Here is a 26,971-nt window from a genome sequence, read left to right as displayed (position 1 = left end):
GTTGCACAGCTTGAGTTCCAGCTCTTGATTTTTATAGAAGTCTGCAGAAGCTTTGTGTGCCCACAGACTGTAAGAAACAGCTTTAAATACCATTCTACTTCAGTAAACAAGTAATGGCTCGACCATTAAATAATTAGCCAATCACCTCTGAATCCTTGGTACATTTACTTCAGCTTTCCTAAAAGTGTCAGATTGTTGGGTTTTCCTTTTCACAGAGCCATTTCTCTACCTGCATCTCTACTTGGACTTCTCTCTTTCAGCTCCACAGACCTCTCTCTTTTGGGGTATGTTTTCAAGCCTTGGAGTTTGCTAAAACAAAAGGAAAACTCCCTGTCACTCTTCCTAACCCCTGTGCCTCAGCTCTGAGCTGAGGAGTCCCATTCACAGACACCTCTCTGGGTGCTGCCCATGCACCACCATGGTAGCACCAGGGAAGGCTCTTTCCCTTCCCCTTCTCTCAGTGCCACGGGGCTTTTTTGACACTGTTGGCAAGATGCTTGTCTCTGTTACTTCATTGTTGTAGCTCAGCCTACCCTACTGAAAATAAATTCTTGCAAGATGCTTGTTTCCTTTAGCCCTTTGAAAATGCCTCAGGATTAAGAATTTATGCAGCTACAGTGTACTTGTATTAGGCATGTAATTTCCTGGGGTAGCCAAGCCAGGGAAAATGAAACGTGTTTCTGTATATTCCATCTCCCCCTACCACAGTGAAGCAAGAGCAGGCTGCAGGGTAGCATTGTGTGTCTTGGTGGCCACACAAGCACTCAGTATTCACTGGAGACTTGGAGGTACGACAGCTGCATATAAATATGCATAGTTGGAGAGATCCGTGCCTGTGCCTCGTTCTAGGGCTGATTGGCTGTGGTGCTGCCCCTGCAAATCAATGAGCGTTTCCCTCGTCTATCAGCTGCTCCCTTGCTTGGAAGCAGACAAAATGGTTAAAACACCAGCAGCCCACAGAGGGCTCCTGAGTGAGGGAGACTTGTTTGCTACAGCACTCAAAACATTTCCCTGAATCTACAGTAGCTCTCAGTAGATGAATTTAGCACTCAGCAGATTAATTTAGCTCACAGTGTGCTGGATTTAGAAAGAAAAACTAATATAGATGAATACATTCTGTTCAGCCAGCATATTTTGTTTTGCAACAATACACATGTCTTATTTGAACTGCAATCTGGTTGGAAAGCATTTTGCAAATGGTGCATTGGTCATAAAAATGAGTCATGCTTGCTCATTTTTTAAAAAGCTCTCATCTACTGCAGATTGAGGAAAAAGGTATTGAGCAATTCACTGGAGAAAGTACTGGAATTTCAGCCATCTCTGATGAGCTCTGGGCAGTTTTTAAGGTAGACTTTCATACTGTGTTGCAAAAAGAGTAGCAGCTTTCCCTTTGTTACCTGCATATCTCAGTATGTGATGTGCACCACCCTGCTCTTTGTGGCTTGGCTCATCTGCCTTGTGGGCAGGGTTTCCTTGGAAGGATCTACAGGCTGGAAGCTGAAGATATATCCAATGGCTGTTGGAAAGAGTTCGAGTAATATAAAATCAAGATACAAAATCCATTGTTTCATGACTTCATTTTAACCTTTAACTTTCTTCCTTAATCTGGAACATGTCACAAGGAAAGAAGGACTAGATTGCTTATGGGTGATAACAAGGTGGCTACTTGCTTACAATAATAGTCATGTTTACTATTTCAGGAGCTAGGAAATTTAATAAAAAAGATAAAGATATAAACTAAAAATATATAAAAAAATCAGGAGCTGATGAGATCACTTGAACAACTTTATTTCAACATAAAATGGTCAAGGAAATGAAAAGAAAAATGCTGTGATATGACAAGCTGGCTTTTAAAAATATTATCCTCAGTAAATGAGTATCTTATAGGAAAAAGTATCTCCCAACACAGCTTCCAGAGCTTTTCTTGACAAAGTATTTCCACTACCATCAGCAGAAGGATTGTTATAAAACATTCTTTCAGTCTCTCAACATTTTTAAAAGGAAAAAAACCCACATTAAAGAATGGCTTGAAGAGCAAATAACTCCTCTCAATTGAGTTGGTGCTGTACAGTGCAGATCTAATTTACTTGGGAGATTCTCTGCTGTTACCGTGATGACTGCTTTATAGTAGTGATTCCCAATCCTATTTAATCAAAGGACTACTGAACCTTTTGGAGAACACAAACCAAAGATCTTCCTCTTAATGATAGTGCAGTGGTTTTCTTTTACCAATAGATAAAAACGAAGCAAAACTTTGGAAGCTCTTTGCCCACTTGTTTGTGTACCGCCTTGCATGTGCAGAGATATGCGTATGTTTTCTTCTCTGTTTTTAAATCCTACAATATTTTTGAAGTTTATCTTGTGATATCTTACAGGCTCCCAGCAGCTTTTAGTCAGTATGTCGAGTGCTGCAAGGAAGACCACAGAAGGCTGGAGGCCTGGTTCCTGTGTTTGCCAGGAGCCTTGCCTACCAAACCACAAAGCATTCTGTGCCCAGTTGATCTTCCTTCTAGATGGTAAACTCTGCTTTCAGTGAGAGACTGCAAATGGAAATCTCTCAGGCATCATGTGGGATTTTACCAGTTCTCCTGTGAGGAGGATGAGGGAAAGTGGTGCATCTGCAGGGCATGCAGGTAGGCAGTGGTGACTCACCATGCCTTCTGCCTCCTCTCTTCCAGGAGTGGAAATGTGTTAGGAGTAAATCCTCCTCCTGGAAGAGGAGTGAGCAACCGCTATGCCACAAGGGCCACACTGGGAGCTGCAGGAAGGGGCTGGAGAGGGATTAGCAGCACACTGTCCTGGCAGCCCCTTGCCTCTGTCTTTGCCCCTGCAGCCCCCAGCTCCAGTGAACAAAGGATGAAGATGCAGAAGACAGGAATTTTTCTAAGGGGTGAGCAGCAATGTTTGGGACACAGGAAGCAAGGAGAGGCTTCTGCTGACTGAGCTCCAGCTTTTTCTTGGTGCTAGTTTAAAGTCACACAATCTTTCCTTTTCATTGACTCTGTTAAGGTGGTTTTGTAGATAAATAGGAATCATGGAAGGCTAATTTTATGTCACAAAGATGCAACTGTACTTCTACAAGGACTTTGTGAGTGCTGCAAGGCTGAGTACCCTAGACCACTAGCCAGTGCAAATGTATTGAGGGGGGGTTAGAAGTTAGCTTTACTTTCAGTAGTTTGAGATTTTTGAAAATAGACCAAATTTCAGTGTCTTTGCCATGGGACAACACCAGAGCATCCTGCTGCTGCAAATCCTTACCTTCCAAAATCCCCTTCATTCATCTCCTCCTTTCAAGGTTTTTTGTGTTCTTGGCAACAGATGCAGAGGAAATGAAAAGCTTTGCTTCCAGACTATCTTCAAACATGGAGACCAGTTTCTGAAAATCCACTTCTAAAATCTTCAGTTTTTATTGTTTTCCGTGCTTCCCTGCCAAGATCTCCTTGCTGTGGCAAAATACTGCCATCTGTAAGATATATTAAACTAGATACATTTTAGTGTGTTGGTACTTGAGAATACCATGCTTATGGCCTTGTTATGGTTTAAGATTGTGCCAGACTTCAGGGCACACAGAGCCTCATTTTAAATGTTTAGTTGGTTGGGTTTTTTCCCTCTTTTGGTTCAGTGTGATCCAACTTAAAAGCTGCAGCTTGGGACACATCCATAAGTTGGACTAATTTAATCTAGATCTGTTATGCATAAATGGACATTGTGGCTCTGATGTGTACATGGAAGCAAGGGATAACATATATTGGTAGAACTGACTTGTCTGCACATTATAAAAGTATAAAGTGTCCCAAGTAGTGAAGCAGTGGTGCCTCTATAGATTCTTATAAAGAATATTTGCTGCTGTAGTATTTATAGAAGCTAATGGATCTCAAGACTTCTTCTTGATCATTACAGTAATATTTATATTTTTATACAAAAAACATTTTATGATCATATTAAATGAGTTAGGAACACAGTTATTTCTTCCCTGGAGCACAACTGGCCATTTCTTCCTATTCCTGTGATATAATTTTAAGCTGTTATTTTCAACATTCTTCATATTGCTAGTAGATTATCAATGATAAAGTGAACTAGATAAGAGATGTTTTAGCTGTGCACAAATCATGCTTTGTTATGGGAACAAGACCAAACAACCAATATAGATGCAGTCTAAGTTGTTTAAAATGACTCCTCATTGTCATTATTTTCATTTTACCTTGAGAAACTTAGAGATTAAATAATAGACTAAGGTTGATTACCTCAATACATGGGATGTGGAAAGTATTTAGTATCAGAGAAGCAGATACCCTGTTTAATAAAGTTGCTGCTATTTGGAAAGAATATTTGGTTTGTTTTGAAGTTCATATAAGCTTGGATATAGAGGTTTTACAGTTTTAGTCCTAGGAAATAGAAATTTTGTTTAATGATGTATAAAAACATTTTATCTTCTGAAGTGTTATTGGTTCACTGGAAATATTTTTTTTTAACTATTTTGTCTGCATTAGGCACATGATTTACAAGCAGCGTTTGCCTTCATCACCTTTTCCTCTTCATTCTCCTGTCTCTTCCCCTCACTTCAGCAGACTTACCTGTCTGAGAGAGATAATAATTTGTAATAACTCTATATCTGAAGAGTTGTACTGGCAAAGTCATAGCAGTTACCTCTGGCTGCTATCTCTGTGTAGGCAGTATTTCTTCATGATATAGTGGAGCTATCTCATTTAAACAGACTCAGGTGCCGGGAGAAAATCCCAGTGTTCAGTAAATAAAGTGGGTATCACTGTCCTGAATACAGCAATGTTTAGAATTTTTATTTTTTGCTCCATATTTGATGAAAGCTTTGACAAAGGGTGTTGAACAGTATGGTATGATGAGACATATTTTCCCAAGGAATTAAGAAGAAATAAGATGATACTGAAACCAGCATGGATTTTGCAGTTGCTTTGGAATTCTGTACACAAACCACACATAGCATGTTTCTTTCTTCTCTCCTTTATTCTGGGGTGTTTTTTGGTTTTGTTTTTCTTTAACTGCATATATTTATAACTATAGGAACATCAATTTTTGTATCAAAGACTAAAAAATGCTGCACACAGCAAAATACTACTGGCTAATCAGTTTCTGTCTAAAGGTGTATAGGGGGAGGAAAAGACACTCCATTTTTTGTTTTCAAGCCAGCCAAGATAGCTCATCTATGCACAGAACGTTCCAGGGGCAGCAGGAGAAAATCTACGTACATAAGATTTGCTGAACCCTTATCACTCAGGAAGTGGGAGGAATGGTCTTTAGATTGGCATTCTAGTCTGGGTTATCGGAGACTTATTCGTGGTTCCTGAGTTATCACAGATATCCCAATGTTAAGTAGCATAAGTAGTTTTCCTATGCCTCAGTTCCCCATCAGGTAAAAATAGGGATCTCTTAAAGGGCTGTTGTGGGCATAAATACCTAAAGCTTGTTAAGTGCTTGGCTTATTCAGTAAGGAAGCTTGTCTAAGTACCTCAAAGCACAGTTTAGGCTGGAATGTGTGCATATGTGGTATCCATGCACCAGGGATTCATTAATATCTTGGGAGACTGAGGCCCAATGAACGTTAGAGGATGGAAATACCAGCAATGCACTGAACTGCTCTTGTGTAAGAACCAAGTGACACTTCTTGGTGGAAGGCAGTTCTTTGAGCTGTGGCTGGAGATGACTAAAGTAGAAAAATATTGAATCACTTGGTCCAAGGAGATGCCAGGGAATGAGAGAAGGCTCTTATGAAATTCTGCATTGAGGAAGTGGAGGAGCAACACAAGCAAGTACTTTATAAGAGGGAATATTTCTAGAATGGATACTTCTTTTTGGAAGTCAGACATACCAGAACAAAAAATGGAAGAGAATCAGGCAACAGACATAACCACAGAAGGATTTTTCTTCTGGTAGACAATATAGCTCAAGACATAACTGGGAAGTTGAAAAAGGAAAGGGAGAATATGTTGGAGAGGAGGGAGAGAGTAACAGTAGCAGCTACTGAAATATTGATGTCAATTTATTGTATTTAACTAGTGAAACACTAATGTTGTGGATGAAGTTGTGCAGAGGAGGACATCACAGAAGGATCAGAAATCAGAAGATTTATAGTTTGCAGCAAGAAAACCATTTTATGTGAGAAGATTTCTGTATTAGAATAATCAGAAGAAGCATAATTATTGAAATACTTCTCTCCAGCTGAAAAACCTCTGCAGGGAATCTGTCTGTTTTAGCAGAGGAAGAAGGGTGCTCTAGAGATAACAGAGCTCTTTCAAGGTTAAAGGCAGAGGTCACGGTGGTGCTGTAAATTCCACCAGCTCCAGTTGTCTGTGCCGGGCCCCAGGAGAAGACCTCGGGCTGCTGTGAGAGGGAGCCAGGCTGCCCATGGGCTACGGAACCACGGCTTGTTCCTCTGTCAGGATAGTGCAAAGTGCATTGTAAGTAAGTGCTTGGCCATGGAGGCAACAGGTTCCCGATGCAAAAATAGTTATGGGTGGGGGATGTGGCTTGTGTGGAAAAATACCGAGAGATGAGGCAGTCAACAAAAGGGAAAGCAGCTGGAATACTGAAGCTGTACTGGGAAAGATGAGCTGGAATTTTTCTAAGAACAGATATCAAAATTTTAAGGTAGAGAATAATCTTTAGGATAAAGTGTAAGTACAGAGAGTATCTGACTGGATTTGGAAGATGAAATTTCGAGAATTATCTTTGAGAATGGCAGGGATTGGATGACTTTTTCCTTGTTTTGTGCTTTTCTTTGCTTTGCTAAGACCATTCAATTTCATAGGAAAAAAACAAAAGTACAGAGTGACATGTCATCCCATCAAACCTCCTGTATAACACTATATGCAGATGGATTTGCTAGATGAGGTATTTGTTTTGTTTGTTTGAGGGGGTGAGCAGCAAACAGAATATAAATTTCTCCTGTTTAGTCACACCAGTGAAAAAATGAGCAATTTGGCATTTAGCTGTCAGGTCTATGTACTGTTCCTGTACAAACTGTGTTTAAGAAGGATTTAAGGAAATACAAATGAAGTACTGAAAGCATAAAACATCTGGAACATTTTAAAGATGCACTGAAACATAATGTGATTATTTTCTATTGAGCTAATTATACCTGTTATGAATTTTTTAAAAATTCCACTTTGCAGCCATTGTTTTGTAACTTGTGGCTTTTCTGTTCTTTGAAATTCAGCTTTCCATTCATGTGGTATATTGAAAAATGTTACAAGACAAATTACAAAGCTCAACTGAATCAATGCCAAAAATCTTAACCAAGTTGCTCTACTGGATAAATAACTAATATAGTGCTTACTCTTCTGTGGTTTTTTTGGATTCTTTTTTTTTTAATCAAAAAGAAATGCTAATGTAATAAGCCAGGGCTGAGCAGGATGTGCTTTTTTTTTTTTTTTTTCCTTTTGAGTATGGGTTCATGGAGTTGCTCTGCACCTATAGTGAGGTATTTAAGATCAGTTTGTGAGCTACTATTCCTGTGTAGCATTTTGTATTCACCAGTCTGGAAGAGGACAGTTTTGTTCCTGCTAGCATTTGGATGAGGGGTTTCTTCTCCATGGGAGAACACTTCGGACCCTGGAGAAGTTGCAGGGAACAAGAGGAAAGCAGAAATCTGCTGTTTGCCTACTGAAGGGAGATGAAGAGGGTGATTTCCAGGGGGTTGCCTGGCTGTAGATCTGCTCTGGGTGCTCCACAAAGTAGCTTCCACAGGGAGTGAGTTGCAAGGGATGCTGACTAAGTGGGAGGTGTGGATATGCCTTCCAATCCTCCTCCAAATGCAGTGGAGTTTTTACTTCCTTTTTCCGCTAAAATGGGTTTACAGTGCAATCCAACCCCTAGCAAATATATTAAAATCAATACTGCTTTAAATATTTCAGGAGTAAAAAAGACTTAAAAGACTTTGTCCTTTCTTTTTGCAGCAGTGACTGAAACTACTACTAGCGAAATGAAAACAGTTATATAAGCTTTGTGTTGACAAATTGGTCATTGCTTGGGTACTGTTGTAGGACTCCGACTGCAATTAGCGAAGCCAATGTTTGAGTCTAGTTTTATCCCTAATTTAAGAACTGAAGTGAGCTTGAAGCCTTAGAAAGTAGAATTAAGTTTTACCCCAAATCAGTCATAGTTTGCAAAAAAACTTGAAGAACTCAAATTCTTTTAATAAAATATTTGATTCATTTTTCTGTATTATGCTTTTGAGACAACCATTCACAAAATAATTTTTTTTTAGGAATTTGAAAATCCATATGATGAAAATCCTTCTAATAGTTTGTGGTTTTTATCACACAAATGTGAAGGAAGGAAGAAAGGAAGGAAAAGAAAAGAAAAGAAAAGAAAAGAAAAGAAAAGAAAAGAAAAGAAAAGAAAAGAAAAGAAAAGAAAAAAAGAAAAGAAAAGAAAAGAAAGAAAAGAAAAGAAAAGAAAAGAAAAGAAAAGAAAAGAAAAGAAAAGAAAAGAAAAGAAAGAAAAGAAAAAAAACTTTGGTTCCTCTCATACCTTACTATTTGCTTGAAATATAAAAAATACCATGGACACCTTTTATTGCCTACAAAATTATCCAGTCCAGGTTTATTAGTATCTGAGGTACTGGTGGGTGACTTCTTCATGTTTTTTTTTTTAATTAAATATGACTTCTCAGTCTTTTCAGATTGACCCTGTTCAGCTGGAAACATGCATTAAAATGGGGTATTTTTTAAAACATTTAAATTCAACGATTGTCAGCATTTTTGATGAAATTTAGAGGATTTTAAAAGCTATTTTTGCATGCACTTATTACCATCTCCAGTAGTATTAACCTTTTCCTCCTGAAATGTGTAAGTTTGTTGAGTAGAGTTACCAGTGTCCTAGGAGTACTGGGGGCACCCTGGGAGCACTTGTTAGGTTCAACTGGTTGTATTCTAGGGAACTGCTAGGGATAAAAACTGGGAAAATAAACGTCATGACCCCAAGAGTGATGTATCATGGTATATCTGAATCCACCTTGAGAACAGGAACCCGATTCCAAGATGGAAAGCTGTGGGGAGCTGACACAGGGGTTAAAACAGAGACATGCTGAAAGGCAGGAATTTGCAGCTCTCAAAGTTCACTGGACATAGTTGTTATTGTGTTTGTAACCAGCCAAGTGTGTTGCTGCTGTAAGGTGTATGAAGCCCATTGCAGTATTATACAAAAAAAAAAAGCCATAAAAATACTGTGCAATGAAATCTGTGCTGTCTTGAAATGCCTTGATGCTACCACAAAGGTATTCAACTGTGATGTTTCCTGATTTCCCAGCTTTTTTAAGCAGGGATCTAAACTGATAAATTTATTTTATCCATGGTTAGGAGGGCAATGTACAAAGCCATTTATATAGGAAGATTTGAGTTCGTAATAATAAAATAAGGTTGATTTTAATACTTCAAAAAGTCCTTACTTTAATTATCTAGTGTGAATTTCTGTGGGCTCTCTGTTCTTATTTCTTTTCCCTTTTTCACATAAATGGGTGTGGAATGGGATGGAAGAAGTTCAGGCATTATAATGTGCATTCCAGGATTGTTTGTGCTGAGCTGATTTTAATGTCTACAGGACTAGGGTCAGAAAAGCCAGTTTAATTATGTACAAACATCCAAGAGCTAGAGACAAGAACTCAGGCTACTGATAAAAGTAACCCCAGCACAGATGAGTGTTGCAAAATCAAGATCCCCCAGAAACTCAGTTAATGGCATCTTTGTTCCTAACCCGTGACTTTGTAGAAGTCCTGATACTTCAGGTTTAAAAATTAACAATGTGGACCTGAAGTGAAAATAATACTTTGAAAGTGGGGATGAAACAAACTCTTCCCTTTTCATCTTCCCCAATGATTTACAGGCAAACACCACCCCAGGCAACTTCCGAACTTCCATAATTGCATTGAATTCCTTGTTAATTGGGCTTTTCTCTTGCTTTTGAGTTCTTTCTTGAGTAATGCCTGCTTTATAATGACTTGTGTGCAGACAATAAATGTAGAGATTTAATAGGATGAAGGCTGCGGCTCCATATAAAGATATTTAGCCCTTAACTCCCATTGAAATCAATACCTTTCCAATTCTTGTTATGACTTAAAATTAATATGCATAAAATAGGATTATTATTAAATGTTTGAGGGATAAAAAGAGAATAAAAATACTGTTCTCCTCTAAAAGGATTGTGAAAATTGTATCTTTAGAACTGCATGGTAATTGTTCCTGTAACTTGATGCTTTTTACATCATATGTGCTCAATTCGAAAATAAGAATTTGGTGACTGTGTCTGGAAACTAGAAGGGAAACTTGCTTCATTTCTTGCTTGGACATCATCACAAGTAAAAAACCCTGTCTTTCATCAGACTCTTTATGATGCCTGTTCCTCCAGAGCAAGTGGGGATAACAGTTTGTTTGTGATTCACTAGAAGGTAAAGAATTGAAACTATTTTCTCTAAGCAAAGCAGAGATAAGTTGACTAAGGAGGAGAGAGCAGTATCTTTTGCTCTGAAAGAGGTTGTGATGCAATTAATGAAGTGGAGCTGCTGCTTTTTTTCCCAGAGCAGAGTCGTAGGTTTGAGGATTTTGGCTGGTTCAGGAGTGCTGGCAGCAATGTCAGCATCAGCAGGGATGGGTGGCCACCACAGTTCTTAGACCTGGCCAAATCTGCAAATTGCATCCCATCTCTCATGAGTGCATTTATTCTTGTGAGTTTTCATGCACATCACGTTGTTACTGAAAGGAACAGCAAAAGTACCCAGAAGTCTAACAAGGAAAGAGAGCTTGCTCTCGAATGCTAAACAAATGTAAGGATCAGGGGCATCCGTGCTTGGCACTGGAGTCTAACATTGAGGCTGGTGAGACATAACTGGTGACCTAAAATAACAGTCAGGAAAAAAGGGAGATGAACAGTCAGTGGCAAAGGCTGTTGACTTTTAGTGCACATAGTGATAGTCCTTCTCAGGCAAATGTGGCTTTCTTAAACAGAACAGATTCTGGTTATGTTTTCTGTTGGTTTTAGATTTGGGGTGGTTTTTTTTTGTTTTTTTTTTTTTTTTTTAATTGTAGTTCTAATTCCCATGTAGGACCTCAGAATAAAGGATTATTAAGCAAATCTTGCAAAAGCACACTCACCAGTTTATTTTATTCTTCATCCCATCATCAGTCATCTTTTCCCTGTTTTGCATTTGCTCAAACGCTTGCTGTTAAACTGTTTCCCTGCTATTAGATCTGAGCAGAGAAACTGTTTTATCTACAGTCCAATGCTGCAAATCCAATAACAGGGCTGTGGTTAGGACTCAGACAGTAAGTCTTTCTGAAATGAGATAGGTGTTCTCAAAAGTCACAAACAAGCAGATGGCTGAGGAAATTGTGAGGACATGACCCTTTCAGTTCAAAGTTGTCTGACCTAAATCATAGATTCTGAATTAAGATAAACTAGCCTGACTGCATCAGGAAGATGCTAACATAACAAGAGAAACCTTTATTTTAAATAATATATACTCTAGGCTTTGCTGAATACTAGGCTGATTTGATGGGGTTTGCATGTTATCTGTACCTTTTCTTGTTGCTGTTTGTTGGTCTATTCCAAAATTCTCAGCATCGTGGTCAGTAGTTTCCCTTTTAGTGAAAGATGTAAGGCATGTTAGCCAGCACACATGCATGGAATGATGTTCCATATGGCAGAAACTGCTGTCTCAGGTGGCTGGTAGAGAGGTGAAAGAACTGTCTTTCTGTCTCACCATAATCCTTTTCGAGTCTTTTGTTGACATTGTTTTTACACTTCCAATTATAAAACTCAGTTTCCAGAATCCAGGATTGAAACTGTGTTTTTTTCTTTGGGGTCAATAAAGGTCTGGTGAAATACTCCCAAAAAACCCTTCTGTCACAAGAGTATAAAGAAAGGATGGAATGTGCTGTCAGTTATTCCCTGACCTTGAGGAGGATCATCTGCATCTTCCAGCACTGGAGCTGGTGATAGTGGTTGGCAGATATCATTCTTCCTAACAGAATTTCTGAAGATTATATCCAATCCAAACACACTTAGATATTTACTTATAAAGAAAATTATTTGCAATGTGCTCGGTGTTTGTTTGCTACTGAAACCTTTGAGCAGGGCCTTGAATATAGAAAATCTGGTACAATTCTGAGTCCTCTGCAAAAAATGAGTCCATGTGACCCAAATTAAGTATTCAGTTTTCAGTCTGATTTCTTGGCATCGAGGAACTCATCTGGGACAATGTCATTCCTGCAAAAGAATTTGCTGAACTTGAGTTGTGTAGTGTTTGTAACACAGTTAAAGCATTCATTATTAGAATATATGGACCATAGCAAAATTATCACTGTTTTTTCTATGAGGATTTGAATAATACTTATTTAATGTCTCTCCAGACCGCAGGTCAATCAACGAAATTTCACAAAATATCAGTGCTTGAACTCCTTGAATGTCTGTTTCTGAATAGGCTGAAGAGGAGTTCCTGTGGAAATACTGTGTGACTAAGTAATTAAGAGCTGTAGCATATTCTGTACTCATTGAAGTAAAAGTTGCTCAGGAAGGCTAAAAATTCAGCATTTTTTGATGTTAATATTCATCGCATAACAGTCTTAATAATGTTCTTTTGACATTATATTTATTTGAAATACTAGAGAAAGTAAAGTAACTCTGTATATTTCAGTGCCCTGAAGAACATTTAATGAGAAATACATGCCTTTTTTTTTTACCATCTGAACATCTGAGTATCCTTTATAATGATAGTTATATATTTGGATTTGAATAAAAATATAAAAAAGTTGATACCACCTATGTAACAGATACCCTTAAACCTTCCTTTGAATAGCATGGTTTAGTTCTGTTTATAAGTGTAATCCTGCCACACAGTCAGGAATCTTCTGAACAAACAAGGACCTGCTAGATTTTAAAAGGCTTTTCATTTAGAATGATATTGCTGCTTGCAGTTTGTATATAAGGATGACCACTCATTGCTACATTTTTTCATCAAAAATATGAGAGAGATAAATAAATTATAATGAAGCTTTTTTTCCTCTTTGCAGGTTTCTTTTACAATGTGTTCTGCTCCAGCCAGTGAATTTTGTTTAACTGACCAGGTAAGCAAATATGCATAGTCTTTTTTTTTTTTTTTTTTTTTCAGAGAAAATGTTTTCCAGACATTTGACAACTAATTCTGAGAGATTGGTGTTCTGAATTGTTGGATAAAAAATGCAAAATCTATTATAAATATATTAAAAAAGCTTTTGTTAATTCTTCCTTTGAAGAACTCAAAACCAAAACAGTCAAAATTTTAAGAGTTCTACCATTTCAATTAGCAAATTTATCACATTTTCCAGATGTTTGAACTTTTATTGTTTCTCTCCCGTCTTTTATTTTCTCCTTGTTTCCTCACATTTTGCATTGATATTTATGAGCTTTTTTTTTTTTTTAATCAAAATCTTACAAGTGGAGCTTTTTTTTTGCTATCAATTTCCCTCTACCTACCAGTATTTCAGCATTGCAAACAAAACCATGTGCTTGGAACTCCAGGGATGTATTTTAACACCATGGGAATGGCAAAGCAATGCTCTAGTGACTGTTGAAAAGTAGAGATGGCTTTGGAAATTTATAAACACCATTTCTGAAATTAACAAAATACAACTGAGAACTTAATGAAATTACAGGTTTCTGGTGATCTTGTTTGATTGGTATGAATAGAATTGAGGTAAAGCACCAAATTACACTCTTGCTGTGCCTAGGCTTGTAGGCTGAATTCTGTGTTTTACCTGTGGAATTTCAGTTTGGCTGGCTGTTGTTGTTGGTAGTTTGGAGAAAACATGGTTTTTGTCCACCTCTTTTATAATTATGAGGGCGTTGGGCAATATCATTTACATGCAGTGCAGCTTTAATGTTGCCTACACACATTTGATAATTTTTTATCCTTTTTTTTTAATAGAATGATGTGGATAAAATGAATTAAAGTTGCTATTTTGGATGGAATATTATGTTCACAGTATATAGATGAGGTTTGCCTTAGATTAAAAGTTTTTGTGGTTTTTTATAGGCTTATCTTAGCCGTGGCTAGAATAACCAAATACAGCCAAAATAATAAATAAGATCACTGTGTTCCTTTGCAAGTATTTTTCTTATTTTATGTAAAAATAGTCCATTGCTCTACCTTTTTATCAGTACTGTTAATCTCACCTTTAATTTAGATAAACTGTTCTTTGATCATCCTCTCATTATTCTAACTTCTTGACAGTGGGTTTTTCTGTGGTGCTGCCAACACTTAAAAAGCTTTCTTTCTTCTTTCAGTTCTTCTTCTTTCAGTTCACCAAGGAGAAATTTATCCCTTTGGATCTTCTCCTGAAATTTTTTTAGACAAATTGCTCCCAATACCTTTTATGTCCTTTAAAAAAATGGATATCTGCTTCAGGCTGTGCTGCCTTTTGGGTGCCTAGTGCTAGATTCCTGGGTTTGTTTGTACATTAGTCTGCAATCACCCTTGCAAAGAAGGAGAAAATCCTGGTTTAAAAATCGTAGTGTCTACAAATCTTAGTCTTAAGAACTTTACAAAAGAATTTCATATTAAAAGTTTGGACTACTGATCAAAAAACAAAAGCAACAACAACAACAACAAATTTTTTTTCACCCCCAGCATCTGGGCTTTTTCTGGATCTTTGGCATATCCAAATTAGTCATTTCTCCAAGATTCATTATTCTGGTATTTTATTACGATATTTTGTTCAAAATGTTGCTAGATATAATTATCAACAATAAATGAATCCATTTACTTTACCAGCTCTATAAAAAAGATGGCTGTTGATATTATCTGATTTTTTTCTCCTTATATCAAGATGTCTTCTGCAGAATTTGTCATGGTGTTTGCCTTACAGATATAAATTGTAATGAAATTGTAATGCTTTGATTGATTTGGAATAATAATTGTTTTATTTATCAATATGAGATATCCAAGAAAACAAATCATTATGGCTTAAATAGCTAATTTAATTTATTTTGAACAGCCTCTCTTTAAATATCATTAATCATTTTTCTGAAACAAAAATCTGTGTAATTTAGAAAGATTTCCCCAAATATGTCTTTGACAGGACAATTTTTAAAAATTATTTTAATAAAAAGAGTGAAATAAAATTCATCATCAAAACGCTATTTTCTGTGAATAAATTACTTTCTCCCACCTCATCCCTACACCTTCCATACTTTCTTTCTTTGGCCACCACTCTCAAAAATTGCTTGGTCTATGTATCTGGCAGTCAGTGACATTTTTTTCAAGGAGCAAAGTCCAAAGGCAGAGATTAGATCCTCCAAAAAAGTTTCAAACAAGCTGGACAAGGTCAAGAAGTGGCCCAAGGTGATCCTTGAGATCCCTTCCAACCCAGGCCATCCTGTGATTCTATTTTTCTTTGTACTTTTCTCTCCTTACTGACTTTGTTTATGCCTCCTTTGCCCTTAATGCTGATGCTTGTAGGCTTTCTGAGTTATAAAAAATGAGCTACAATGGATACTTCTGCTCCATGAGCACAATATATCTTTGTACTCTGTATGTTTCCATGAAATAATTGCATTATTGTGTAATATACAAATATGCAATGAACATGTCTGTGTGAAGTAACAGGCTTGGCTCAATCAGGTGATGATCAGCAGCTCAACATGGAGGGCAGTGCTGGTCTTTAACACTGGTACTGAAATGCAAGCTGATTTGGCACCTTTCATTTCTCTTTACCAACTTAAAATGTGAGTCAAAGTATTCTAAAGATTATTCAGGTTTTTTGATGAGTCCTCGATTCTGTTGATATCTGTGGGGTAGGATGCTGTAAGCCTGCAAGGCTGCCTGGTGACTGCGATACTGGGTTGCTGTTGCAGTACTGTCCAAAAGCAGAATTTTCCATATGTATTTGATAAGCAACAATTCTTACAAGAATTAACACTCTGACAAATAGCTGTATTTTAAATTTTCTCAGGCTACTGGCATTCTCAGAGGCTTTGAAAGCCTTCTTATAATATGGTTACATTGTTATTACACAACTTATATGCAGTACACAAATTGAGAACCAGAAATTATCTATGATATAGAAAAATACAACAGGAAAAGGCTTACTTTTTAATTTTTTAATTTTAAATCTTTTGAACAACTGAACTTTCATTTCAAGGAGTAAATTTGGGTTCTGTATGAAATAATAAAAGCTCTAAATAACTATTTTGAGGCAAAAATATCTTAGAAGTGTATTCCATATGAGCTCTGATCAATGGCATAGCAATTTTTTCAGAATTTTTTTGTACTCCAACAGTGCCTCTTTGAAATATTCAGAGCTTTGAGCAAGTTAGGACTATTGTAGCACATCAAATTACTGGCAGATACAGAATAAACTCTAAGGAACAGCCATTGTAAGTGAAAATTGGATTCACAATTTTCACAAATGGAATCTGGTTGCCAGTGTTACACTTGAACAAAAACACAGGATTCACCTAATTACTCTCCACTCAGGTCTCAGATGCATAAGGAGATTTATTAACAAGCTATAAACCAAAAGGCATACAAGCTGGAATTAAATAAACCACTGGTTCTCTATTAATTGTGCTTCACTTAAACCTCCTTGTAAATACCTGGTCCTGGCTCTCTCAGAAACCCAGTTCTAGACTTATGAGCCCACGTTTCATCTCATGTGGTGGTTTCTGAACTGCTGTTTTTCAGAAGTCATGTATGGCATAAAACTGTGTCTTTGTTTCTGTGCACAGGGATGACTTTCATACAGAATTAGTACAGATGAAATCATTTCAGTTTGCCCCTGAAAAATTAGCAGCCATAAAAGCAGGAGTAGTTTCTTCACCAAGTCTAGGGCTTTGCACACATTTGTACTCAAAATTCCACAAATCTCTGGGTGAGTGCAAAAAGTCCATTAAAAGGCAGCACTTTTATTGTTAAAAAAAAATGCAATTTCATTCATTTGACTAAACATTTTGACTATTGAAAATAACTTAATGCAGAGAAAGTTTCCGTAATGCCCAGAAGTAAATAATCTTCTGTGCCCTTTGTTTTAATTGGTGACAAGGACATATGGACATGTGCATTTTTGAGAAAGGCTTAAATTTGTTAGAAGGGCTGTTTCTTTTTCAGCTTGGGTGTGCAAGAATATGAACTTTACTACTAGTGATTATAAAAAGCTCTCTTGAGGGTTTTGCTGTTGTGGCATTTCAGTTTGCTAAGAGGGTATTTCTCTTCAGTTTATATCAGTAATGGAAGACCCCAGAACTGATATTAACTTTCCATTTACATTTTTGTTTGCAGTATTTTTATTTAATTAGTCCTAAATTCACTTGCATTTTCATTTCTTATGTAGCAATATCTGCTGGTCAGCTATACTGAATCCTGGGGATGACTTGTATGGCAAATCTCTCCAAGTTTTTTTCTACTCCTGAATTACTTTCTTCAGGGTGTTAGCAGACATAACCTCCCTTTTCCTAGCAGGAGGTTATCACCAGAAATTCCCCCTCACTTTGGTCACTCGTTTGATGTGTGCTGAGTCAGATCCTGCACCCACACAGTTAAAACACAACTTTAGTTTAGGTGGACCCAGCCCCTCCTGCCCAGATCTCACCCTGGCAGGGAGAGGAGCCTCCCCTGAAGAATAAAAGTGGTGTGTGCTTCACTCCTTGGGAGGGAGCTGGCTAGGGAAGGGAAATCCAGCCTTTATTCCTGTATCAGGGCTGTTGTTCCTGGCCCACTGTGTACTTGAGAAGTCAGGATCCAAACCCCCGTCTCCCTTCAAGCAGCTCTGCCACTTTCCTTTCTTAAAGGAAAATGAGATTTTGAGATCATTTGGAATTAAATATGAATCTTGGAATGATAGGTTCTGATGGGTGTGGAGTATGTGGTGTCACTATTTGTGCTATGTCTGTCGACCTGGGAAAGCCTAACCATAGAGTCTTAAGCTAACTAACCAACTGAAATGTTTTTAATATTCCTTATGCAAAGTTCCATACAATGTTGTCAGCGTATGCATATAGGGGCTCTGCCCTTGGAGCTCCATCCAGACAGAGCAGGCCCTTGTTTTCAGAAAAGGCAGATTTTGATAGATCTTTGTATGAGCACAGGAGGCCACTTGCAGGGTCAGGCTCTCAGCAAACTTGGCAACTCTTTTTCTCCTGCCATCAGTCTTGCAAAGTTTGATAATTTCATTAATGCTTAATCAGTTGGGTGTGAGTGTGAAAGAACTCCTCCTTTCATGCTCTCTTTAACTTTGTATCCTTAGTAGTTAGAGAGGATGTTTTCAAAGGCTCATTCTAACTTCAGACTTCAAACAGTGTTTATAGAAGAAAGAATAGCCAAGACTCAAAAATAAGTATTTCCTTTTTTTAATGTCATCATCTATGCAATATTGTTACAATCATTACTACAAGGAGAAAGAAGTCTGAAAAATAATTTCACACCTTTTAAACAATTGTAAAGCAAGTTTTTAAGGCAATTGCTTTTTATGCCTTTTTTCTTCATTCTGTATTTTCTTATTTTCATAAGGAAGTAGCAAATGAAACATAAATTCTTGGTTACCTGAAGTGTTAAGATTTCAGTAGAAACACCTCATTGATTTCATTCTGTAGAGCTTCCAATCTACTTTTAGAAATTAGTCAGACGTGTAAAAATAGGATAGTGTATGTGATTTCTTTTCCTCAAATATCTCCAGGCAGTAGAATGTCAGAAGTTACAGGAGCTGAGAGCTACAAGCCTCATCTTGGAACAGTAGAGATATAACTATTGTGGTTTTGGCATTTTCTCAAAGTGAAAAACTGGATGAGATACTAACTTGCTTCATTTTTACAGCATCTTAAAAACTGTCATATGTCCAAAGGCTTAGTTTTAAGTAGTTTTTCCTGGAACATTTGAGGGAAATTTCATCTAAATATACTTGCATTATTATTTTGTAGTTTAAACTGGTATCTTCAGGATGCTATTTTTATAATTGCATCTTTTAGGTCTGAAGTTTTTTTGTTAATTTTCATAATATATAGCAAGAATGAACAGCTGTTCTACAGTTTTCTTGTGATTTCCCAACAGTTTCATTTTTCTAACCCTCTCTGGGGATAGTTTTCACACAGTATTGATAGCTTTGTTTTCTGATCTACTTAAATGAAATTAAGTAAATAATAAGGAAGAAAATTCTAGAAAGGATGAGGAGGAATGGCTTTATAAAAATGAGTTAAAATATTTTCCAACATTTTTACAACTGCCCTGTTGGAAAGACCAACAGCTATAATAAATTAAATAAGTGAGATTATAGAATTTTTTCTGCCAATTTTCTTTTAAGATGTTAATATGTCCTAAAGATTCTGTATCCTATTAGATTACAATTGTTTCAAAACAAAGCAAAATGCTTTTTTAGCAGGCGCATCTTGTTCTTAAATAGAAACTACACTGTGAAGAAATTAAGTTCTGAGGAAGTTGCTTATCTTACAAAGGGAAACATATGAAAGCCAGTGAATGGCAGATTTACAGGTCTAAATGTGCTCCCCATGTGTCATTCTGAATACCTAAGGTGGCAGGGACCTGCTAGAAAATAGTGGTGTTCAAATTCATGCTCATATGTGTGCCTTAGTCTCCTTGACTCTCAGTGACTGCAATGTTCTCTTCATGCTTTTAAGGGTAAACAGAGTAGAAACCTTAAATATTGCAGGGTGGTTTTGCCTTTAATGGTGTGACATGTAGTACAAGAAAAACATCATGGATTTTTCAGCCTGGGCTTACAGGATTTGTGGTACAATTCCTGCTTTCCACTGCAAATAGGTATCAAACTAAAGTCCAAAATGCCACCGTATAGAAGAGAAGGCTTTGTTCAGGTTGATAAAGAGATCAGACACATACATCTCTGGGGTTTTTTGTCTATTTCTACTGAGCATTGAACTGTCTGGACACAACCCTTTGCCATGTGCTCTGAGATGACCTGGCCTGAGCAGGGGGCTGGAGCCAACTGACCCACTGTAGTCCCTTCCACTCTGACTCATTCTGCAAATAAAAAGCGTAATATTTTTAAAACTGGAGAAAAAAAATTGCAACCATATTTCACACGCATCTAATGATGTACTTCCTAGGGAAAAGCGGAGAGTGCAGAATGGAAGAGGTAAAAATGTGCAAGGAACTATATAACACCAAGCACTAAGGGCATATATGGACCACTGTGCTTTGCTTTATTGTTCTTCATCACTGAGGTTTTTTGTTTGAGGTTTTTTTTTTAAGCTTCTCAATCCCATTTCCAAACTGTTCTCTTCTCCTTTCTTTCTCACCTCTTCTGCAGGTTGAAACAGACTTTGGACTTTGAGTCCTTAGATAGCAGGTATTATCCAGAGGAAGAAAAGTAATTTAAGAAACAATATATTTGAGGAAGGGGCAGAAGGTAGCTTGGGACAACCCTTCATCTGGCAAGACATGGTTTCCTAGAACAGAATGTGTTTGGGGGTTTTTCCCCAGAATCTTTGTGCCTATCTGGGTTGTCTTGTTTTTGAGTCACTTGTTAAATTGAGACTCCAAATGTCTATGATAAGGAGATGCAAGTGTGCTAGACTGGGCCCATTGAATGTACAGATGCTAGACTTACTGAGAGTGACACTGTGAAATTAATATGTACACACTGCAATTTAAAGGATAATATTATGCAAATATTCCTAAGCATGACATGTTAAAAAGTAGTTACATTTTAGACACATCCATTAATATTTTCTCTTGAATATCAAGTACTTCCTCCCACCTGCCATCTCTTCCATGTTTTCACATGCTATGATGTTTAAATGTCATAAAGCTGTCATAACTCTGTGACTAGGCTTTTTAGTAAGTAGAATCTAGCACAATCTGCATTTATATTGTGCTCAGCACTTTAAAAACAGATTATGCATTTCAAGCAGTACCAAAAAGATATATTTTTAGTAACTTTTTCTTTCTATGGTGCAGATTCTGAATTGCTTTTCTGTTTCTAGCATACAGCACTACTATGTTTTGCCCCTAAGCAGCATATGGGGGGAAAAAAACAGGCTTAATGGTTCATTCTGTCCTGCTTGTACTCACACTTCAGACTTACATTTATGCATAGGGTGATGCCACTCACTTTGGAAAAGAAGCAGCAATTCTAGGAGCTCAGGCTTAGGCCATGCCTTCCTACTCCCCACCCCAGCCAGTCTCACATAAACATACATCCTGTCCATCTTAGTTTGTGAACTGTTCTTAACACCTGGATTTGAATGCCATAATTCCACACAACAACTAAGCAAGCAAATGAATTGCCAAAGTTTGCAGACAAGCACAGCATTTGTAGAATCTTGGTAGCATCTGAAAGTCAGTGGTTTATTTTTTTGATCAATGCTGCCCATTGATCATACTGCAGTGTACCTGTGCCCTGAGGTGCTGGGGTTTCTTGCCCCCCATTTGTTAACCTATTTTTATTACAAAGTACTGAAGAATATTGTTCTTGTTCTGATCACATGGAAATTCTAGGCTTCAATTCACATGTATTCTTTTAGACAAATTGTATCAAAGTAATTGTATTTAAAAACACCACATTGCTTTGAATTAAGAAATGAACTGGCAGTGGAGAAGTCTTGCTTGGAGACTTAAATTAACCAGCAGACTTGCCTATAAGCATGTAGTTGTAATGACAATACTATGAAAATATCACCAGCATGGTTAGATATAATAGGATTTTCAGCTTAAGCAGGATAAATATTACCTTTAACACACTTAAAGTGCATGAATTTTATCTCTGAACCTAACAAAATATATTATGTGGAGCGTTACATCTTCTAGTGTTTCTCAATAAAAAATTGTTAAAAACGTACTGATCATGAACCTGCTTATTCCTCTAGGAAAAAAACCAAAAGGTACACTGGAAAAAGCACAGAGATTCTAAATAAAACCAAATAAATTTATTCTGTGCAAACACCTACAAAATATTTATTTAATATTATTGTAATTATGTAAAGCATTTGATAGATATCTACATGTAGGATATAAATAAAATATTATTACTTAGTTTAAACTTTATCATCTATTATCTTAATTCAAAGAAATGCAGAAAAATTTATTAAATATATACTGAGATTTCTTGTTTTGTACTCCAATTAGAAAGTAGGAATCTTTAGGGACAGCTATCAGGCGAAGTTAAAATATGATAGAAATCTAGATCATTAAGTACATTTGTCACTCTGAAGAGAGAAGAGCAGAAAGGAGGAAGAAAATACTTGGATTAGATTATATTGCAACAAGAAAATGTAAACAGAAGTAAGAAGAGCAAATGGACCTCTCTAATCCAAATAAAACATTTTAACAATGAGAAATTATGAAATACAGACTACATGGATTATGGAGCAATATCTTATGCCTGTACACAACTTCTTGAACAGTAACAAGCAGATAAATTACACTTCATATTAGAATAAAAAATAGGTATTTGTGTGGTTAAATGTTTGAATGGCAATTAAATATTCCTAGAAGTTATCAATATAATAGACTTGATTATATAGAGGAAAATAATTTCTATTAATGATGCTGTAATTGAAATACTACATCACAGATGTACTTCCAGAAAATAACTTCCTTCAGAGCACAAAAATCCAACTTGGGAGCGAAGATCAGAATGAACAATGATTTACTTTATTCCATATAGGTTATTATACTGCTCTTATCATGATAATATCTGATTATTGTCTGGTGGTGCACAACACTGTGCATTTGTTCCTTAGCACTCATTGCAGGATGTAGGCTTGGGGGAAGACAGAGTAGGAAAAATGTGAAAACTTGCTTAAATATTAAAATATTCTGCATGTGTAAATACTAAATGAGAGGAGGAAAGAGCAATATTGAAAATTATATCTAACTGGGTGAAAGAAAACACACTGACATGTGCTGGCTAACACAGCAAAGAGTTTTGGAAGTTTAGGCTATCAAGAGGTTGATGTTTGATCCATGAAGGTTGGTACAGGTTGGTATCTGTTTCAAGAGTAGCTCAGAAATGTCTGACAGATTGTTCAAAGGTATTCCAACCTTCAGAAAATGCCAGAATTTTCAACTCTCGGATTTTAATCAACTCAATATTTTATTTGGAAAGGAACAAAATTTCCAGAATATAGTATCCTTTTATCTCTTCTGTGAGATTGCTCCCAGGGCAGGTGGAGTTTTGGAGCCCCTTTGGTAAATGCTCCTGTCTTCAGAAAGGATTGTTGAACCTGGGAAACCTGTGAACTTGTGTTCTCACCAAGTGATGCTGCAGAGGTACCCAGACAAGCAGAATATACTCAAAGAAAGTTGTATAGGGAGATTAAGCAAATTCAATTAAGCTACAAAAGAAAAAGAAATAATAAAATTTAAAAAAATTAAGAAAAAAAAAAACAACAAAACAAACAAAAACCTAAAAAACCAAAATCATAACCAACCCAAACAAACAAGAAAAATCAATCTGCCCCCCAGAAAAATCCCACAAAAATGAAACTGTGCCCAGGAAAAAAAAGAAGCTGAAAATATATAAGCAGTCGGGCTGAGAGGCCTCTGTAAGTAAACACAAGCTAGAAAGCTATGGATTAGAAACATATTAAACATTTGAAAGGACTCTTTCTATCAAATATAAACTGAGTTCTATGATATTTAGAAAACCTCTGCAACCCTGATGCATTTTTGTGTCAGTTTCTTCAGGAAGGTGCAAGAAAATTTTGGGTTATAGCAATTGTTTCAATGAAGAAAATTTCTGAAGAATTCCTAAATTTATGTATTTAAAATAACCATGCACAGTATGTGTTAAAGAAATGGCCAACTAATTAAATGGATAATTCTTCACATGTATCAGACTTTGAAATTAATTGATCATTTTATTTTAATTCATGTCTAATTGCTTACAAATCTGTATTTGCAAAATGAGCCTGAAGCATATTAGGAACAGGGTGTCCTTGCATAGTTTTTATTTTGTGTCACAGGTCGTTTTGTAAATGTTGCAACTGTGTTTCACATGGCCATTACAGAGTTCAGAGTTATGTCAAATATCAAATGGATGTTTAATTTTGCAGATTTTCTTTAACTATAAAGGGTGCAGGATCTGAAATACCACTGTTCACCCTGCTGTAAGTTTAAATCAGAAAATAATACATGGCTGGGATTTAGTCCCAGGTATCATATAAAAACTCTACTGAATTTTTACCTAAATCAGTTTTTGGATAATCATGTTTTCACAAATCCTGAAAAGGATATCTTCCTAGTTGTAATAGGAATTATTTGCTGATTTGAGTGAACTGAGATGTTTAAGTGGTCAGATAAGAGCAGTTTAATTCAGAATATAGGTGGGAAAGGCATTCACATCTGTGCATGTTATCAACAGGTAGCTGCATCACAGTTTTTAAGCATCATATGTGTATAGTACCTCTAGGAACTCAGTTTGACCTTACCTGAAGCTGGACTGGTTTCTGCATAAATGTTTTTGTAGTCTTTATGATTTACATTTCACAATGTAAATTTTTTTACATATCAGTAGTAGAATCTGCTTTCTCAACTGCAGCAGCTTATCAATCACTCTTCCTATCCAGAAGTGAGTTTTCTTAGTTGCAGTTTCTTACAGTACTACAGAGGTGCAATGCCCAATGCCAAAATGTATTACTTATCTGTAAAGAGCTTTAATTTTTTACAGCACTCACAAATCCATCCTAGTCTCTTGTGTCCTCTGCTCCATAACCTAATTCTCCTAATTCCAAAGAAGGCTTCATGAGAGAGAGACGGGGTGTGAGAGAGGCGAAGTTTTTATTCTCTCATGCACTACTCAAGAGAGCAATACATGCATTTCATTGACAAACAGTATTTTCACAGGGGTTCTCTGACTACACACATGTCTGAGTGTACACACACACGCTACAGAGGAGCTCAGGATGGACCAGACATCTGTAGAAGAGAAGTCACTGCTGGCAAGTAACTCCCCAATGCTCAAAGTAAATGGGGGCTTGGTCATACCACATTCAGTCAAAAGGTACTGACTTTTTGGAAAGAGTTGCCAAAATAAAGAAAGTAAATACTTTGTTATATACAAAGTTGCAATCTGTAATTTTTCTCCCACAGGAGAAAAAAAAAAATCAGAATGAAAATCACAAAGAGGTTACAACAAAACAGCACTGTGTTAGGAAGCCTTTTTTGATGAAAATGCTATTTCTTGTGATATGCTTGGTTTACAAACACTTCATGATTAGGATTTACATTTTGACTGAAAATGCATACAAATGCGATATTAATTTTCTTTCTCGTTATTAGGTATTTGTAGTATGTTGCCAAATCCTTTGAGAGCAAAGCAGTCCTTAGGCTTATTTATTTAGATTGGTGGTGTATCTCAGGCATTTCATTAGGCATCCAAACATACAGCTATGTCCTGTGCCGGAAAGATTGCTGATACTTTTGAAAACAGATAGAAATGGAGGAGGAAATTCAAGTAGACACTGCTCATGTGAAAAACAAATTTTTGCCATGTAGATAAGGAGGCAATTTATTAGGAGATCCTCCACATATATAGGAGAAGCCACTTGGCCAGTTATTTGCTACTAGCCAAGTTGTCAGTAGATACCAGCATAAGGTAATGATCTGTGGTAGACAGTGACGTATTGACAAATGCTTTGGTTCATCTTAATGTTATATGCTGCTGTTTTGATGATCTCCAAAGACCTCAATAAAGTATTTTAAGGAAATTTACTGCACAAATTCTTTGTTTACATAATAAAACCCAATATCTGATTTTAAGGTTTCCATACTCAACAAAGACTTGCTCACATTGGATGGTTCTTATAATTTCATTAAGAAGGCTAATTGTACAGATTAATTGTACAGATTAACTCTTACAAGTATAAGAGTTTGCATGATTAAGGCCTAGAGACATTATACAGCCTGACTCCTCTCCCAGAGCATGGAACAAAAGGTTCATCATGGGACATACTGTATGAAGACAAGGTTTCTGCATGCTCTGTGTGAAGCATTACATTCAATCAGGTATATATAGTTCAAATTAATACAGGATATTGGCATTCCCTGTGAAAGTTTATTTCTCTTGAACTAGGAAAAAATTATTTACTGTGAGGGTGATGAGGCACTGGAACACATTGTCCAGAGAAGTTGTGGCTGCCCCATCCCTGGAAGTGTTCAAGGTCAGGTTGGATGGGGTTCTGAGCCACCTGGTTCAGAGGAAGGCATCCCTGCCCATGGCACAGGAGCTGGAATGAGATGAGCTTTCTATGATTCTATGAATTCACCCATCCCATGACTATTATTAATCCTCTGAGGACAGAACTAGATTCTGCTTGCAGAACTTAGCAGCATTTTGACTAAGGGGACTGTTGCCTACATGTTGCATTCTGCTTCTTTCCTGCTAGATAAAAGCTATCCAGAAATGCATTCCAGAAATCCGGTTGCTCGGTTTCATGCTCTGTGAGCACTGGTTACCATAGTGTTTTAGAAAAATACTTTTTCAGGAAGCAGAAGCATAATCAAACATAGTCCACTGGAGTTGTGGTGAATGAATGAACCGTCTGTTAACAAATAGAAAGCAATGCATTTATAGATTTAATGATCAGTAAACTTTAATTTCCTGCTACAATTAGAAAAGTATAAAAAAGATGGCATTTCAGTAAGTCCAGAAGTATTCCTCTAGGCACCCAGCAACTACCAACCCTTTGAATATACCTCCTTATGATTGTCCTGTAACTGCTGTAAACTGACTCTCTTCAGCAACCAAGTCTTTCTGGAAAGCAAACCAGACAGTTCCCTCTGCCCAAACTGTAGATTCCTCTGTAGATACCTATCTCTGAGCCACTGGAACAAGCCCTTCCTCCCAGTTATTAAGCCAGGATATACCCGGTAGTGATCAAAAAGTGTCATATTCATACTGGATTCCTCTTGTCCAAATTTTACTTTACATATTTTTGTTGTAATGAAAAAATGCAAATCTTTTACTTTGATCCCAAAGACCTAGGTTCTGTGCAAGTT

General features: G+C 36.8%; 1 long non-coding RNA gene across 1 annotated transcript in view; it reads left to right on the top strand.

The window, feature by feature from the left end:
* The window catches only part of LOC128802581 (uncharacterized), a 310,109-nt gene that overhangs the window by 149,034 nt on the left and 134,104 nt on the right, over window positions 1-26,971 (top strand). Inside the window, exon 5 of the long non-coding RNA XR_008435497.1 lies at window positions 13,038-13,091. This is a non-coding gene — a long non-coding RNA (uncharacterized LOC128802581). The remainder of the gene's footprint in view (window positions 1-13,037; window positions 13,092-26,971) is intronic.

The sequence above is a fragment of the Vidua chalybeata genome, chromosome 2 (assembly GCF_026979565.1).
Source record: "Vidua chalybeata isolate OUT-0048 chromosome 2, bVidCha1 merged haplotype, whole genome shotgun sequence".
NCBI lineage: Eukaryota > Metazoa > Chordata > Aves > Passeriformes > Viduidae > Vidua > Vidua chalybeata.
Note: the sequence above shows the minus strand (reverse complement) of the source record. Positions and strands in the feature narration are given on the sequence as shown.